The sequence below is a fragment of the Chionomys nivalis genome, chromosome 9 (genome assembly GCF_950005125.1).
Source record: "Chionomys nivalis chromosome 9, mChiNiv1.1, whole genome shotgun sequence".
NCBI classification, from domain to species: domain Eukaryota; kingdom Metazoa; phylum Chordata; class Mammalia; order Rodentia; family Cricetidae; genus Chionomys; species Chionomys nivalis.
The window spans coordinates 33257949-33275150 of record NC_080094.1 but is presented as its reverse complement, the minus strand read 5'-3'; the positions used below and the strand labels follow the sequence as shown (position 1 = coordinate 33275150).

Below are 17202 nucleotides of genomic sequence, written 5' to 3'. Positions count from 1 at the left end.
CGCCTTTAATCCCAGCACTCAGGAGCCAGAGGCAGGCAGATCTCTGGGAGTTCGAGGCCAGCCTGGTCTACAAGAGCTAGTTCCGGGACAGGCACCAAAGCTACAGAGAGACCCTGTCTCAAAAAACCAAAAAAAGAAAGAAAAAAAAGAAAAGTAAAGGAAAGAAAAGAAAGAAAAGAATTATTGGGGGGAAAAGCTATCGTGGGAGCACGCTGATTCCTATATGGTTCTCAGGATCCACCTCCACACACAATAGTCAGCTAAGTCACAGTGCCATGACCTGCATCCTAATGCCAGCTTCAGATGCAGCAGGGAGGAACAGGCAGCACCACCCATCCATTCCTGCAGGCAACCCCATGCAAGAGGGAAAGACAAAGTCACTATCATAGCAACATGGAATTCACAGGCAGTAAGGCTAAGATGAGCCATGTCGAGTTGGGGCTGTTAATGTTGAGACTTTTAACACCTTGCCTGACTTAAGGAAGGGATCAGAAACACACAATCAGGCCAGGTAACAACTTGCCTCTTCCAGCCAGTATCTCATGTGCGGTTCTAGAACATGCCACAGCACTTAATGGGCTTGTTAATTAGACCTGTAGATAGTGGGGTGACTATGCACTTGTCTTCTGCATCTGCCTGGATCTTCCTGAGAATGATGCCCAACTTTTCATAGATTTTACAATACCTGGCACTGTCCTCATACAGCACAAAAATCTGGATGAATGATTGGGTGTTGTGGGAGCACATTCCACTCCTTCAGCCAATAGCCTTTACGATACCAGCCCACTTGGGCGTGGTCTCTGATACTCTAAAAGCAGTTGTAAAGCATGTGCCTGCTCTCTTGCTTTCCACTTTTGCTTCCGCTCCCACTTCCAGCTGCTAGACTCTATTCCTGTCGGCGCAGAGGACGGTTATCTAGGACAGTGATCTGTAAGTTTTCCCTTAAATAAATAAGCCTTTTATTATTTATAATTCTGAACTGGTATGGGATTATTTTGTGACTTCCATCATCATCTGGCAGCCGAACATTTGGTTTTAGAACCCACACACACCACCACAGACCCCCACCCCGCTCTGCCTTGGCCTGTTGATAGGGCAGAACTTAGGTAGGCAAGGAGGACTGGACTGAATGCTGGGAGAAAGAAGGGCAGAATCAGGGATCTGCCATGGATCCGCTGCTGGAGATAGACGTGCTGAAACTTTGCTGGTATGACATGACCTCGTGGTGATACATAGATTAATGGAGATGGGTTAAATTGATATGTAAGAATTAGCCAATAAGAAGTTAGAGCTAGGGGCTGGAGAGATGGCTCAGTGGTTAAGAGCATTGCCTGCTCTTCCAAAGGTCCTGAGTTCAATTCCCAGCAACCACATGGTGGCTCACAACCATCTGTAAAGAGGTCTGGCGCCCTCTTCTGGCCTTCAGGCATACACACAGACAGAATATTGTATACATAATAAATAAATAAATATAAAAAAAAAAGAAGTTAGAGCTAATGGGCCAAGCAGTGTTTTAATTAATACAGTTTCTGTGTGATTATTTGGGTCTAAGCTAGCTGGGAACAAACAAGCGGCTCACTCCTTCCTACAACTATGCCCACAGGAGCAATCCATTATCTGCATCTTCTAGTTGACTCAACTGCATTGTTGTCTATCTTATCTCTTTCAAGATCCCATTTGCATAACTTTTACTAGAGTACTTCATTATAACTGCACTATTTTGTATTATCAGTTGCTGTTTTGAATTTCTTCCTGAGCCTACTTTATAAGTTAAGCTTTATGGCAGAATGTATAGGGAAAGACACAACATACATAGGATTGCTTCCATCTTCCACCTCAGAAATCATCTAGGGAACTCTGGAAACACTCCCACAAATACAGAGGGAAACTGCAGTGGACTGAAAGAATAGACAAAGCTGCTAAGTGAAAGCAAGATATTATTCTTGAACTCAAGTGTGCGAGTCAAGTTGCTATCTTAAACTGTTAGGTGCAGAAGCTTTTTTCCCACAAATGTCAGTTAATTTGGCAGATATTCACTCCAAAGAACAGGAATAAGATTCATCTTCTTCACAGAGATTATCACTGTGACCCTGACATTAGAACCAAACACAAGGACCCTTCCAACCCCTCTGGAGTCACAGGAAAGATAACAAACAGAAAGTGTCGCAGTACCTGGTGATCTGAATGAAAATGACCCACAAAGGGAGTGGCACTATTAGAAGCTGAGACTTTCTTAGACGAAGTGTGTCACTGGGGGTTGGTTATGAGGTCTCAGAAGCTCAAGTCGGGCCTAGAGTGTCTAACAGCCTCTTCCGGCTGCCTGCAGATCCAGATGTAGAACTCTCAGCTACCTCTCCAGCACCATGTCTATCTGTGTGCCATCATGCTTCCCATTATGACAACAATGGACTAAAACCTCTGAACCTGTAAGTCTGCCCCAGTTCAGTGTTTTTCTTTATAAGAGTTGGCATGATCATGGTGTCTCTTCATAGCAATAAAACCTTAAATAAGACAAAGTGTGATGAGCCAAGGCTACAATCTTGGGTCTTGTAAAATTACAGGAAGGAGGACCAGGAGTTCAAGGTCATCCAGAGGCCAGCCTGGGCTACCTAAGACAGCCCCTCAAAAGAGATAAGATAGAGAAAGGGGAAGAAGGCAAGGAAGTGCATATGCCCACGTCTTTGGCATGTTTCCCCAAAACACACAACCAACAAACTCCTCTACAAAGGGAGAATTTTAAAAAGATGGTATACAATTATCCACCAGCTGCTTACAAACATCTTTAATGCCTTTGCCGTTTACTTGTGTTCAAACATAAGTAACTATAACCCAAAGGTCTCCGTATACAATGACAGCACCATGAGACACGTGGAAAGGAATCCTCTGCACTTCCATCTACTTCTATAACTCTCTTCAGATTTATCCATATTCTAGAAAAATGTTCTCAATGAAAGTTTCCTTTGGGGGTAGGATACAGTGGCTGACCTGTGGAAAGAAGACTGATCCCTTTTATGACACCATCAACCAAATAAACTACCCAGGGGAGGGGCAGTGACAGAAGTTCAGATTTAACTGCTGAACTTTTCCCCCAAGACTTTTCATGTCCAGTCACAGTGCAACCCTGGCTTTTTGTAATCTTTCTTTTGAGCAGAACACCTACTCTTCATACTGCCAAGAGAAAAAGGTTTAACCTTGGTGGAGCAAGGGGATGGACCTGGGTTGATGCCTTGACTCCTGAGAGCATTGGGACTCTGGGTATACTAGCCAACTTAGCTGAGGCCTGGATTTCTCATTTGTATGTTGGATTTGACTTAATCCTCTTACACACACCTTTGCACAAACAAAACTAACTGCACAGCAATTGTGTGGCTATTGTGCTGATGTAAGATACCCCTCTGCATACTATGAATATGTTTTATTACCATTAGTTAATAAAGAAGCTACTTTGGAAGGATAGAATATAGATGGGTTGGGACAGAGAGATGGTTCAGCAGTTAAGAGAACTGGTTGCCCTTCCAGAGGTCCTGAGTTCAATTCCCAGCAACCATATGATAGCTTGCAACCATTTATAATGAAATTTTATACTGTATGTATATTTCTACTCTTATTTAAGGTATTATATTTATGTAGCTCACTTAAAATGTAACGTATAGTTAATAAATACAAATTAACAGTCATCTATAATAGTCAAACTTATAATCATGTTAGTTAAGTCTTGTAGCTATACAGAGGTGTATATTTAGATGGGTAGGTAATCTTCAGACACTTCAAAGACATACAGAATATGGCATTTAAGTGTTTTAAGAAAAACTTTTCTTGACAATGAGACATGTCTTTTCATACTTCAGAGAAGATGATGGCCATCAAAAAAAAAACTCTACATGGAGTTTACTTTCTTTACAGTAAAATTAAGCCACTGGGCAAGAAAGTACTCTTGCCTGGGCTGCTTGATGGTATGCTGTATAAACTAAACATGCAGGACCCACAGGAAAAAATGACGGCTGAACTTGCCAAAACAAGTTGTGACAGTCCTTCAGGGTTCCTGCTTCATGGAAGAGTCTGTCAGACATTCTTCAGTACACAGAAGAAAGCAACTGGTAAATTTTGCCAAAACAGGTGGTTCAGTCCTTCAAATTTTCTGCTTCACTGAGAAATCTCTATGTTACAGAAGAACTTTGGGTGACTGTCCAGGCAACCAGATATCTCTGTCATTTCTAGAATTTTAGAAGTTGCTTATAGTGTACTTCCTGTTTACTTAGGTAACATTATATCCTTCTGGGGTCTTTAATGGAGTTGAAGACTAGATAGTCATGATTATAGTTTTCCTTAATTATGATAAAAAATAAATTAGATATGAAACTTTTGATTAACAAAGATGAGATAGATGATAAAGTATTTTCTTTAATCTTGCCTAATACAAATGGACTAAATATTTTAACTGTAATTCTTCCTAGATATCTGTTTTGGTATATATAATCTTACTATATCAAAGTAAAACCCTTCCCTTTTAATTAGAAAGAAAAGGGGAGATGATGTGGGTTTGCGCTCTGTATGCTGTGAATATGTTTTATTATCATTGGTTAATAAAGAAGCGGCTCTGGCCTATGGCAGGATAGAATATAGCTCAGCGGGAAGTACAAGCAGAGATGGAGAGAGAAAGAAGGCAGAGTTGGGGGAGACACAAGCAGCCACCAGAGACGCAAGAGGTGAGGTAACAAGCCATGAGCTCATGGTAAAATATAGAATAATAAAAAGGGGTTAATTTAAGTTGTAAAAGCTAGTTCATAATAAGCCTGAACTAATAGGTCAAACAGTTTGTAATTAATATACATTTTTGTGTGATTACTCAGGACTGGGTGTCCAGGAAATAAAGCACAGCCTCTGGTTACAATACACTATGCTAACATACAAATTTTTACTAAAAGATATGACAGATAAATCAGGTATCCCAAGACCAAGCAGACATCAGACATACATTTTGATTATAAAATCAAGATTTTTCCACTTATTCGACAAATGTTATTTTACTACTGTGTGCCCATACCAACTAAAGTTCTACAGCTCCGTCCTGCCCAATGGGAGCCCCCATTCCAGAAGAGAGATTTATTTTATTACATTTCCCAATCCTTTCCCTAAATGAGTTAAAATGGAGGGAATATAGAAAATACATTTTACCATATTTTCCGTTCAAATCTTAGAACAATGAGGATAGATAGCTGATTTATGAAAAGCTTCAAAAGTTTTGGGTATGAAAAACTCTGTCTTCATCAGCACACTTGAGAGGCCACAGCTCATAAAAAGATTATCAGAACCATCAAGATTCTGTCACTTTTTAAAAATTTGGAAATTTCATCTGGTCATTCTGTCTCCATGCTGACTGTCCACGGGAAGCAGTGTAGTCTTTGTCCTCAGTGATTTCCCAGGGCAAAGCCTTGATGCCACTCATTTAAATTAGAAAACCATAGCAGCCAGGGGCAGGAACAGATGGACAAATATATGCTTCCTCGTTTAAGGCTTGCTGAGGGACAAAAGCATATAATTAAGAACTGTGCCCTATAGGAGCCTGCATGATTCAGCATGGCACACTAGACAGCCCATAAAAACAAAGCCACCTTGGAAGCTGATGATTCTCACCTCACCCAGGTCTGGGAAGCTGAACCAAAGGGAGCCTGGATTTTTGATGGCTTGATCAGTAAAGCGAAGTTGCTCCAAAAACAGAAACACGATCATGATTTTATACTGACGAGTAGATCACCAGGAAGTTCCTTTCCAGGAAAATCTTTGCATTCAGAACCCAGCCAGTTGCCTCCCTCAGCCCAAACAGGTCTTGCTTGACAGAAACAGCTCTCTACTGGCCTGGTTCCTTCCAGACTGCACGGTCACATGAGAAAACACCAGGCCTGAGTAGAAGACTGGCCAAAGTGGAACAGAACAAAGCCGGTACTGTCACGCAGGGGAGCCCTGTGGCTTCTGAGCACAATTCAGGGCTGACCCATATGCAGGGAATGCCATTCTTGGTGCTCACCCAGTAAGGTAAAATCCAGCAAAGATTTCTACCCAGTTTTCCAACTCTGTTGCACACAAGAATATCCAGAGGGCTTTCCACAGCCCAGGCCCAGGCTGCACCCAAACCTATTAAATCTGGCCCTGAGGAGGAAACACTAGTTGAGAAGGTTATGCTCCAGTGACCCAACTTGTTTTTCTTCTCCACTCAGCTATTAACAGTCTCAGAAGTTCAACCTATACCCCAACCAACAGTCAGAGGAGAGAACCTAAACTATAACAGGCCCTGCAGGAAACCAAATGGGCAAGAAGAAAACCAGATGGGAGACTGGGAAAAGAACCAAGCAGATAAGCAGACCCTCAGCAGAATGTGCACTTCACAAGGGTAGTGCAGGGCTATAAGACCAAAGATCTCAGGACCAGAGTCAGCTCCGAGTACTGGACCTCTAATCTGGGCTTTAACAACTCACTGCTCAGCCATAAGCTAGGAACAATTGTGGACTGCTCTGCCTTTCAGACTGGGCTAACAGGATGTGAGCACTCTGAAAGAAAGTATCTGTAATCTGCTGCCCAGACTTCAAGCAGAGTTCAGAGGAGTCCTTCCAGAGCCAAGTCTGGAGGAGACCCAGGTTCCTGGTGTCCCCATGGCTCCAACTCCAATCTCCAGATCATTGGTTTTCACGGCTTGCCTAAGTACTCCATGAAGTTGAAAGCTGCTTAGGAACAAGAAGGCAATGAGCACAAAACATTTCTCAAAGACACTGCCCAGAATAGGGACAACCCAATTGTGACAGGAAAGTATAAGGGGAAATGGCCAAAGAAAACTGAGAATGTAAATAAATCTAAGGAGAAGAGTGTTAAGCAGTTGTTGGAAACCAGAAGTTTGAAAATGTCATCCTTGGACTGGGACTGCTGCTGCCAAGAAGCTCCCATTAGTGACTGCATTTTCAAAATCAGAAGATCTTACTCATGAATCTGGATTTCTGGTTTCTTTGGGAACATGGAGAGGGGTTTCACAGGACAACAGGAGCACAGTTAAGTGGTATCTCCCTGAAAGGATGCTCAGCTCCCCAAAGTCTAACTCAACTCACTCAAGTCTCCCAGTCTCACTCCCAGATACATGACAGAGACCAGGCACGAAATAGGACAGAAGATGGGAGGATGGCAATCTCAGAAGGAAGCTTCTGCCACCAGATGGTACCCAGTCTGGTACCCAGTCTAAAGACTCTGGAGCTTCCCAGACCACTACATAAGAACATGGCTGGATTTTACTTTTTCCCCCACCACAGAGCCTTCAGGCAGAGATAGCAATGAAAATGAGGGCCGATGTGAAGAAATTAACTACTTTCAACAAAATAAAATTTAATGCAACCTGTCTGAGGCAAATTCTGCATGAGTGGGTTGGGTTTTCTAATTTCTCATTGAAGATGTTAAAATAGCCACTAATGAGAGAAGGAGGTGCATTCTCTCCTCCGCACTGGGAATTTCTCGCTCCGTCCCTCCCCTTCTCTCCTTTATGTCCACATTCCACTTTCACTCTCTCCTTTTTTCTCCCTCTCCAGGGTGTCCTGTAGTTCCCTAACTCTCAATCTTCTAACTCACTAACAGTTTCTTCACTTCCTAGTGTCCGGAAGAGGGTAACTTCTGCAAAATGGGGTTACTAATAACAGCTGAGCTGTGAACACCAGACAGTATTAGCAGGTTGACAGGTTCTCAACGCTTCACAATTTACCCCAGATTCCTTGAAAGCAAATACACTGCCACCTCTGAGAAGCAGAAGAAATGCCTTGTGGTGGGGCCAGAAGGACTGAAGTACACACAGAAGCTTCTAGATATCATCAACACTGCAGTGTTTTCTGAAGGATGAGAAGCCCTTGGCACTGGTTCCACTGAACAAGCCTTATAAAACCAACAGAGCGGTGCCCTCCCTAGGACGGCAATGTGAGGGTAAAGGAAGTCTCGGGTTGCAGCTAGTGACACAGTTACACCTTTAATTGGACCTCATTTCAAGGAGAAGGTAACACAAAAAGCAATGCCAGTGACTGTCTGGGGCAAGAGGTCTCATCCTGAGATAAGAGGATGACATCAAATGAGCAGTCCTACTTCTGTGTCACGCAAGTCCTCTCCTCTCAAGTGTCACCTTTCTAATCTTTGATGATTACCAGTGAATTTTAATTCAACCTGCTTTCTCCAGCACAGTGAAGTGTCCACTGAGCCTCCTTCAGGGTCCAAGGCTACCGGGCTTACATTGGCAAAGCTTGAGAGACTCAAGGAAGCACTTGAAATAGGAAGCCCTCCAACACGAAGAGGCCCTTAGCTTCCTGGAGTCACTGAGGAGAGATGAGAATAGCCACAGTGTTTATAAAGATAAACGAGCAAATAGAACCACATCACATAAAACCCACACAAAAATCAAAGTACCGGCAGCATCTATGGAGCACAAGACTAACACGGAGCCATGATGAATTTTTTCCTGTCTATAAACAAGGCCTCTGGGCCCCCCAAGAGTTTTCCCTTCTCCTCGTACAATTATCCTCATTGGGCAATCCATATTTTGGCTCTGAGCTCTCTCTCTCCAAATACCTTCCCTGATATTCCAAATCTCAGTGAGTCCTCAATTTTACTACAAGCTACAAAAGTACTACAGAACTTAGTACAACAAAAGCAGGGGCTATACTACAAAATCTTCTGACTCTTCAAAATCAAGAACAAAAGAATTTAAGACAAGATCAAATCAGAAACAACCAAGAAGCACTTAATGCTCCAGGAAAGGATGACAACTCTTCCCCTGATTCTACAGTTTATTTTCTTAGCAGGAAGGGCAGATAATCTCAGAATTATTTATTAGTGACCAGTATACATTGAGATTTATGCAATCTCTTAACGTTAATCACCTGTAAAAGTCAAAATCAAAAGGCAGATCCCATACATCCAACATATAATGGCACAGGATATGTACATTACCATTCCAAAATGGAAGGGAGCATAGCAAGGAAAACTGAACCAAACCAAGATGGAAAACCAGCTGGGAAAACTCCAAACTCTGCATTCCCATGTCTGATGTCAAAACGCTCTCCAATCTCCAATTCCATTTAGCTTTACTGACTGCAAAACACGTCTTTTTCTTGGGCTGGCTTCACTCCCTGTTAGCAGCTCTCCTTGTCAGGTCTCCCACAACTCTGGCATCTCTAACATCTTGAGTTCATCAAGCCAATCCATGTTTCAACTTCACCGCTTTACTCAATGGTCTCTCTACTAGGCCTCCATTTAGGGAGACCCCTGACACATGCCTGGCCTCAACAACTTAACTCTTTTCCAGAACGCCTTTCTTTTATCCTTAACTCTAAACCACATGGGCAAAGCTGCCAAGTTCTGCTGCTGGATAGAGCTGAAATAACTCTCCCATCACCACCGCCGTTCAAATACATCTTAACCAGCTTTCTGTCTTTCACTGCCTAGGCTTGGCTGTCCTGAAACTGGCTCTGTAGACCAGGTTGGCCTCAAACTCAGAGACCTGCCAGCCTCGGCCTTCCCTTCCCAACCCTGTGCTGAGATTAAAGGTGTGCCCTATCACACCCCCTCTAAGCTTTTCTTATTTCCTTTTCACAAACTGAAAAATTGTGGAATCTTGCCCTGAGGTCACCACTCCCTTTATTCCATTTCTTAATCTGTTTATCTTCTTGAACACAGGATTTGGCTCTATTCTACTTCCTAGTGCTCTTTTTCTCCTCAAAACTTACATTTTAAAATTTATCCTGCTAAGCTTGCTTCTTTTCATTCTAACTCTTTATCAGTGTGAACACTGGTAAACACATGACAGAGTCTATTCTAGGCTGTTTGAGAGGCTCTCTGCCAATGGAATTAATTGAAAACTCTTCACTTTAGCTCAGGCAGACTATTCAGAAAAGGGCAAAAGGCAGCCACTTTCTTCACCAAAATATCACAAGAATGATCTCTAGGCAAGCACACTAAAATTCTCCTCTGAAACCTCCTGAGTGAGCCCCCGACAGTTCAAACAACTCTTAGCACCTACCTCTGTCTTCTATGCTCCTACTATTACGGAACATTAAGCAGTGCTTAAAGAATTCCACTGCTTCTCAAATCCACAGTTCCAAGGTCTATATTACTCTAAACAAACAAAAGCATGGTAAGGCCTATCACAGCGATGCCCTAGTCCTGATACCCACCTCTGTCATTCCTAGGGTATCTACTGCTCTGAATCTAGGGTATCTATTATCATGACCTGGCAACTCTTACCAGGAAAACATTTAATTAGGTTGGCTCACTTCCAGTTTTAGAGGTTTAGTCCATTATCACCATGATGGGGTTCGTGGCAACTCAAAGCCCCTCCACCCACCCACAGTGAGATATTTCCTTCAACAAGGACATACCCACTCCAACAAAGCCACAACTACTAATAGTGCCACTCCCTATGAGCTTATGGGGGTCAATTACACCTACAACTACCACAGTGCCCCCAGGGAAAGCCTGCCTCTGGAGTGCGGCTATCCTTTCAGCGCTGGGCCACTGATGTCATCAAAAGCAGATGACACCAGTTCACCTCCACAGTTCACCTTCTCTAGCAGGAACAGGCTGTTGTTCTCAGTGCTAGTGAGAGGGAACCAGTCACACCTACTAACAGTATTTTCGTGATTGTCCTATTTGAACAAGCCAATAATAGCTCACATGAAGACAAAATCTTTTAAAAGGCGGGAGGGGAGGTGTATAGACAGACCAGAATCTACTTTTTTCTAACATTTCTGTGTGTACAAATGTGTTCATATATGTGGCTGCATGCACAGCTACCGTAAGCATATGGAGATAGAGGAGACTTGCGAGTCACTTCTCGCCCTCTACCACAGGGGTCCCAGAGACCTACCTCAGTCATCAGGCTTGGTGGCAAGTGCCTTTAACTGCAGAGCTATCTCACAGCCCAGAATCTACTTTTCAAGAGTTTATCTCAACAGAATTTTCACCCTGATGCTAGGCTTCATCATGTTGAATCAGTTTCTCTTAGAAGTTTCCTGAGAGACTTCAAGTCCCCTTGGCAGGGAGCTTATGAAGTCAATTGCCTGTGCCTCAGGCAGAAGTGACAAACAGAGTCACTGAGATTCTGAAAATGAGAATCAGCAGGTGCACTGCAGGGCGATCTCACAGGGCCAAGAGGGCCAGGAGATGGAAGCTCAGGAGAGCAGCCCCTGTGGTGGGCTCTGACCCCTAAACCCAGAAGAGTTTGTGATTCTCTTCCTGAGTGTCTCAGTCCTCTGGGGACCTTTCACAGCCTAGCTCAGCCCCAGGGAAAGAGAACGGCGTTAGACAACAACTGTGGCACTGTCTCGCATTCAAAGTTCATATTTTACCAGCTTCTCTAGACAACAATTTCACACATTTGTGCTTTTCAGGATATGCATCAGATAACTGGTTTAGCAGGTAACAGACATCTTTTTTAGATAATGGAGTTGAGAGCAGAAAATAACAGTGTGTACTGGACTGGGAAATGCCTTGCTGTAGAGCTGTGAGATGCACACCGTTCTGAACAATCAGAGGCAGCCCTTCCAAAACTCAAAACGCCTTCATTTCAAAACCATGAAAATCACTCTCCACTAGGAAGAGAGAAACTGCCATAAATGGCCCGTATAGTCACAACAATTCTATCAGGAGACCTGGGATGCACCTTTCGTAGGCAGCAGGTGTAATCTGAAGTGAACTATCCTTCTACACAGAAGTATCTCTCTCAAGATACTTGCTAATTACAAAGAAAAAAGAAACAATACCAGTGCAGGAATGAAATGGATGATGTGCTAACCAGGTAATCAAAGTCAGCATTATCAGTAATAAGACACAGTGTTATGCAGACTTGACGTATACCACAGGAAAAGTACAAAATCACTTATGTGGTGCTCTTGCCAAAATGCATTAATTCAAATGAATCATAAAAATCACCAAAACCAACTGAAGATCATTCTAATGTACTTGTGTGTGAAATTCTCCAAAAAAAAAGTTTAATTCCGATGAAAAATGGAGGAAAAAACCCATAAGGTCATGAAAACTAAGAGATGCCTAAACTCTGTCTGAGGCCGGTTATGCAGAGACACCAACGATGGGACACGTTGATCCTGAACTGGATCACAGACCGGGAAATGTAAGGAAGCCAGCGAAATGCCAATAGCATCTACTCAGCAGCACTGTGCCAATCTAAATCTCTTGGCTTTTGATCACTGTATCATGTGAGTTACTAATATTAGAGGGAAGGTGGGTGGCAAGCTGAAGAGTACATGCTTAAAACTTTACTTAAGTCTAAAACTATAAAAAAAAAACACTTTTTCTGTGGAAAAGACAAGAGTAAGCTATCTCATATCATTTAAGCACAGTACACATTGTACCTCCAATTCTCTAACCTTAAGGGTTAAAGAATGACAGTGACTATGCAAATTCCATATAAAAAATGTAATAAATGGCAAGGGTGTGAAGCTATAATCCTTTGTCCAAAACTTACATGATTCTAACACCCGACAAGAATGGTAAGATTCCCTTTTCTCCTCACAGACAGCAACACATGTGATCTACAGAGATGAAGGCCATGGAGCCCTGGTTCCTTACAGGTTCCTTACTGGCATTCACAGCAATTAAAGACGTGGGTGGGGCAGATGGGGCGGACATTGATGCAGCAACATTCCCTGAGTGCTGGAGTCTGCAGGTACATTTTGTAAGCCCTGAGGAAATGCAAACAAGACCCACATGGTTCCCATTCTTGTGAAGCTCCTGTAAAAGAGGAGCAGCAACTGGATACATCACCCTTGTGCAGGGACATGGAAAGTTAGAAGATGCTAGGAAGCCTGAAATCCAGAGTAACCTGGTAACCGTTTCCTGGAGGAAGGGGCATTTGAGTCAGGCTCCCACTCTGATCCTCAGTTTCTTTTTTTTTTTTCTGTTTTTTGAGACATTGTTTCTCTGGAGCTTTGGAGCCTGTCCTGGAATTAGCTCTTGTAGACCAGGCTGGCCTTGCCCTAGAACTCACAGAGATCCCCCTACCTCAGCCTCCTGAGTGCTGGGATTAAAGGCATGCGCCACCACCGCCCGGCTCTGATCCTCAGTTTCTAAGTCTGAGCTAATAGCAGGATTTCTGCTAAGGGTTATATATGATGATGCGGGACTGATAATTCCTAGCAAATGAATGAGCAGACAGGAAAAGTTCACTCTGAAGACCATTACAATGAAAGCACTAACTTCTCAGAGTCTTCCAAATCCCATACGCCCCATTGAAATGGACACGAAGTGTCTGAAAAGACTGCTGATCATAGACACACACTTGCCCTCCACTAGGCAGAGACAATGAGTAATAACTGTAGCCGCCAATGGGAGGCACAAAAGCTCACAAAAGAAAGTGACCTAGCAGGCCAAAGCCAGCAAAGGAGTAAAGGGAAGTGTGGGACCTGGCTCCACCTGTCATGAACAGCTGCCAAAATCCTAGCAAGCCATGACTGACTTCCCATTATGAATTCCTCCCCTGCCTACTTTTTCATCACTTGAGCTTGACAGAAGGCATCAAAGCCGAAAATGAACTCAAGACTCGGTGGTCAGTAGGAGCTCATATCACAGAACACTGTCATATCCTCCCTCAGGATGGTGGGTAAGTAGAATTAGCATGTTCTTTTTGTGTTCAGAGAGGCTGTGCAAGAACCTGAGAGACAATACAGGCTTTTAAACTAACTTGAACAAATAATAATGAAACAATGGTTATTATTATCTAACATAAACCAATCTCAGACCCAAGCCCTTTATAACTGGTAACTTCGTGTCCCTCTTCCTCTGACAGAAGACATGCACATGCTGAGTCTCTCCTTGGTATGTACCTGAACACACATGCTCTTACTCTCTCACACACAGCCTGTTTGCAGTAAAGTATAACTACAAGTATGTTTGGGAAATACTCTAAGTCTTCATCGAACACTTTAAAAATACTGGTGCCGAATAAACATTAAGAATACTAAGCTATTTCTGAGAGATCTTATATCACATCACGGCTCATTTGCTTCACATTACCTGTCAAGCTCACCTGAGGCAAAGACAAACCTTCCACGTGCTCCAGACTCCAGCCTCCGTGACAGTGGTAGCAACTTTCCCGCAGAAGCGCAGGGAAGCATCCCAGCTCTCCACGCACAGCCCGGAAACCCATTTTCCTACACACACCCTCGCCACTCCCTCTTTTCCCCTTTATTCTTCTGCATGTGGACCGCCAACCTCCCCACCCCCAACTCCACAACACATTGGGATTTTTTTTCTTTTTTGAAAACAAAACACCTGTACTCTGTCACACCTCAGCCCTCTACTTTGTCCGGCGAGGCATAGCAGCCCTGTCTCAAAAAAAGAGGAGAGCTGCTTCAGAACAGGCTAGGGAACAGGTTCTCTTCCCAACCCCTCCTCTCCACCCCTGCCCAGTCCTTGTTTTCCTGAGACCACCCATCCCCCACTCCTTCTTTTCCTGAGCCCCCCACTCCTTCTCTTCCTAAGCACCCCTACTTCTCTTCCTGAGCCCCCACTCCTCTTCCTGAGCCCCCCACTCCTTCTCTTCCTAAGCACCCCTACTTCTCTTCCTGAGCCCCCACTCCTTTTCCTGAGCCCCCCACTCCTTCTCTTCCTAAGCACCCCTACTTCTCTTCCTGAGCCCCCCACTCCTCTTCCTGAGCCCCCCACTCCTTCTCTTCCTAAGCCCCCCTACTTCTCTTCCTGAGCCCCCCACTCCTTTTCCTGAGCCCCCCACTCCTTCTCTTCCTAAGCACCCCTACTTCTCTTCCTGAGCCCCCCACTCCTTCTCTTCCTGAGCACCCCCACTCCCCACTATCTTCCTGAGCCTTCTCCCCCTTGCTATCTTCCCTCTCCCCATTCTCGGGAATGCAGTTAACAGGTGCCATTCTGTGCCTGTGCAGCCCACACCTGAAGACAGACCCTGCAGCCACCACAGCTCTTCACTCCTCACACCACAGCCCCTCCAGCACCGTCCTACTGAGAGCCTAAGCTGCCAGTGGACTTGGTCTGGACCCACACAACCTCCAAGGCTGGCAAGCTAATCGCCAGCCTCCCTCCTCTCCATGTCCCTTCTCTCCACACTAGGTGGTCTGGTCTGTCTGTCTCAGGCAGGGTTACTATTACTATGATGAAATACCATAACCCCAAAAGCAAGTTTGGGAGGAAACCCTTTATTTGGATTACACTTCCACACCATAATCTGTCCCTGAAGGAAGGTGGGACAGGAACTCAAAAGGACAGGAAGCCAGAAGTAGCAGCTGATACAGAGGCCATGGATGGATGCTGATTGCTGGCTTACTCCCCACAGCTTGCTCAGAGCCTGCTTTCTTATAGAACCCAGGACTGCAAGTCCAGGGGTGGCCCTACCCACAATGGGTTGTGCCCTCTCGCAGCAACCACTAATTGGGAAAATGCTTCACAGGCTTCCTGCAACCGTTTTATTGTTTTGTTTTTCAAGACAGGGTTTCTCTGTGTAGTTCTGGCTGTTCTGGAACTCGCACCAGGCTGGCCTCGAGCTCCCAGAGATCCGCGTGCCTTATGGAGGCATTGTCTTGATCACCCTCTCAGATGACTCTAGCTTGTGTCAAGCAGACAGACAACTAGTGAGCGCAGGGTCCCTGCTGCCTCCCTACCTGATGACTGCCATGATGAGCAATGGTGGCGCAGGATTGGTGACAGGTTACTGTGCATACGGGGTTTGTCACACACCCTATCACTTCAGCTTCTGCCCAACAACCTATGCAACACTATCTGAAGGCACCGGCTATCAAATGGGATGTCAGGACTTTGTTATCATCTTAACATTGATCGAGGAGCCCTAAGAATTCTTGTATGTGTGTGTTACGCATACATGTTAATACATGTACTGTGTGAGGGTACTTGTTTAAGTATGCTAATGTGGAGGACAGGGGTTAATGTAGGGGGCTTTCTTGACTGCTTGCTACCAAATTTTTTGAGATGGAGTCTCTCACTGAAGCTGGAGCTCACTGGCGTGGCTAGGTTCAGCAAGCACTTTTTCAACGTGATCCATCTCCTCAGGCCCCAGTAAGAATTTTTATTAATTTCGTAAACAAAATGCAAATAACAGCCCACAGAGCCAGGACAATATCATACACTGTGCGATTCTGGAAAACTCCACTGTATGTTTATGAAATGAAATCAAGAAAAAATAGCAGCAAACAGCATCCATATTAGTCCCTTTTTCAGTCTCTGTGACCAACATACTTGACACAGGTTTAGGAAAGTTTATTTCTATTCATGGCTTCAGAGGGTCTCAGTCTATCACATCAAGGAGGGTACAGCGGAACAGCTCAGTTAATGACTGGTAAGGTCTGCATCTAGGGACCCACTTCTAGCACTTAGGTTTCACCTCCTAAAAATTCCACAGCCTCGCAAAATAGTGCCAGCAACTGGAGAAAAAGTGTGCAAAACACAAATCCATGGGGACCATTTATAATGCAAAACATGACCTGTATGCACATTAGCCAGCGAAAGTCAAAGTTGAAAAGGCCAACAGCAACTCAGCATTGTCATAAAATGGTTCTAAATTAATGATACCCCCCAACAATCTCAATGAGTCCCAGCTGTCTCTAAAACAGATCCAGAATACCATGATTTAAGCAAAGGGAAACTGAGCCTTACAAAGGATAAGCAACTAAAGACTCTCATCTTGGTTACACAGCTCTGCTGCCCCGTCATTTATCTCTTTTTTCTTCACTATAGTGATAGCTCTCAGTTCCACCAAAGCAAGCAATACCTTCCAGTACCTCCCCTACAAGCCTACACAGAAAAGCCAATAACCACCTCAGTTCCTACTGCCTGCATTCCTCCCCATCCCCCAGTCAGCACTCGCACAAACATTCTTCTGCCTAATGAAGTCCTAAACCTTAAGCCATCTTTTCTTCAGCCTTTTTGCATGCTGACTGTTCTTCATGATTTCTCATGCAACAATAAAGCTGAGGATATAAAAAAAATGTATATGTAATGGCCCCACACAAGCAGAGAAGGAACAGACTGTATGTAAACACCGCAAAACTTGGAAAGCAGACATCTCTGATTTATGGAACTTAGAGGGATTCACAACTTAAATTCCTTTGGTACACATCTATGGACAACACATCTGTCTTAGTTTGCTTTCTATTGCTATAATAAAATGCCAAGACCAAAGCAACC

The 17202-nt window shown here is 44.0% G+C and overlaps 1 protein-coding gene across 3 annotated transcripts in view; it reads right to left on the bottom strand.

Moving 5' to 3' along the window:
* Kif16b (kinesin family member 16B) overlaps window positions 1-17202 on the bottom strand; it is a 296601-nt gene that overhangs the window by 272103 nt on the left and 7296 nt on the right. The window lies entirely within an intron of this gene.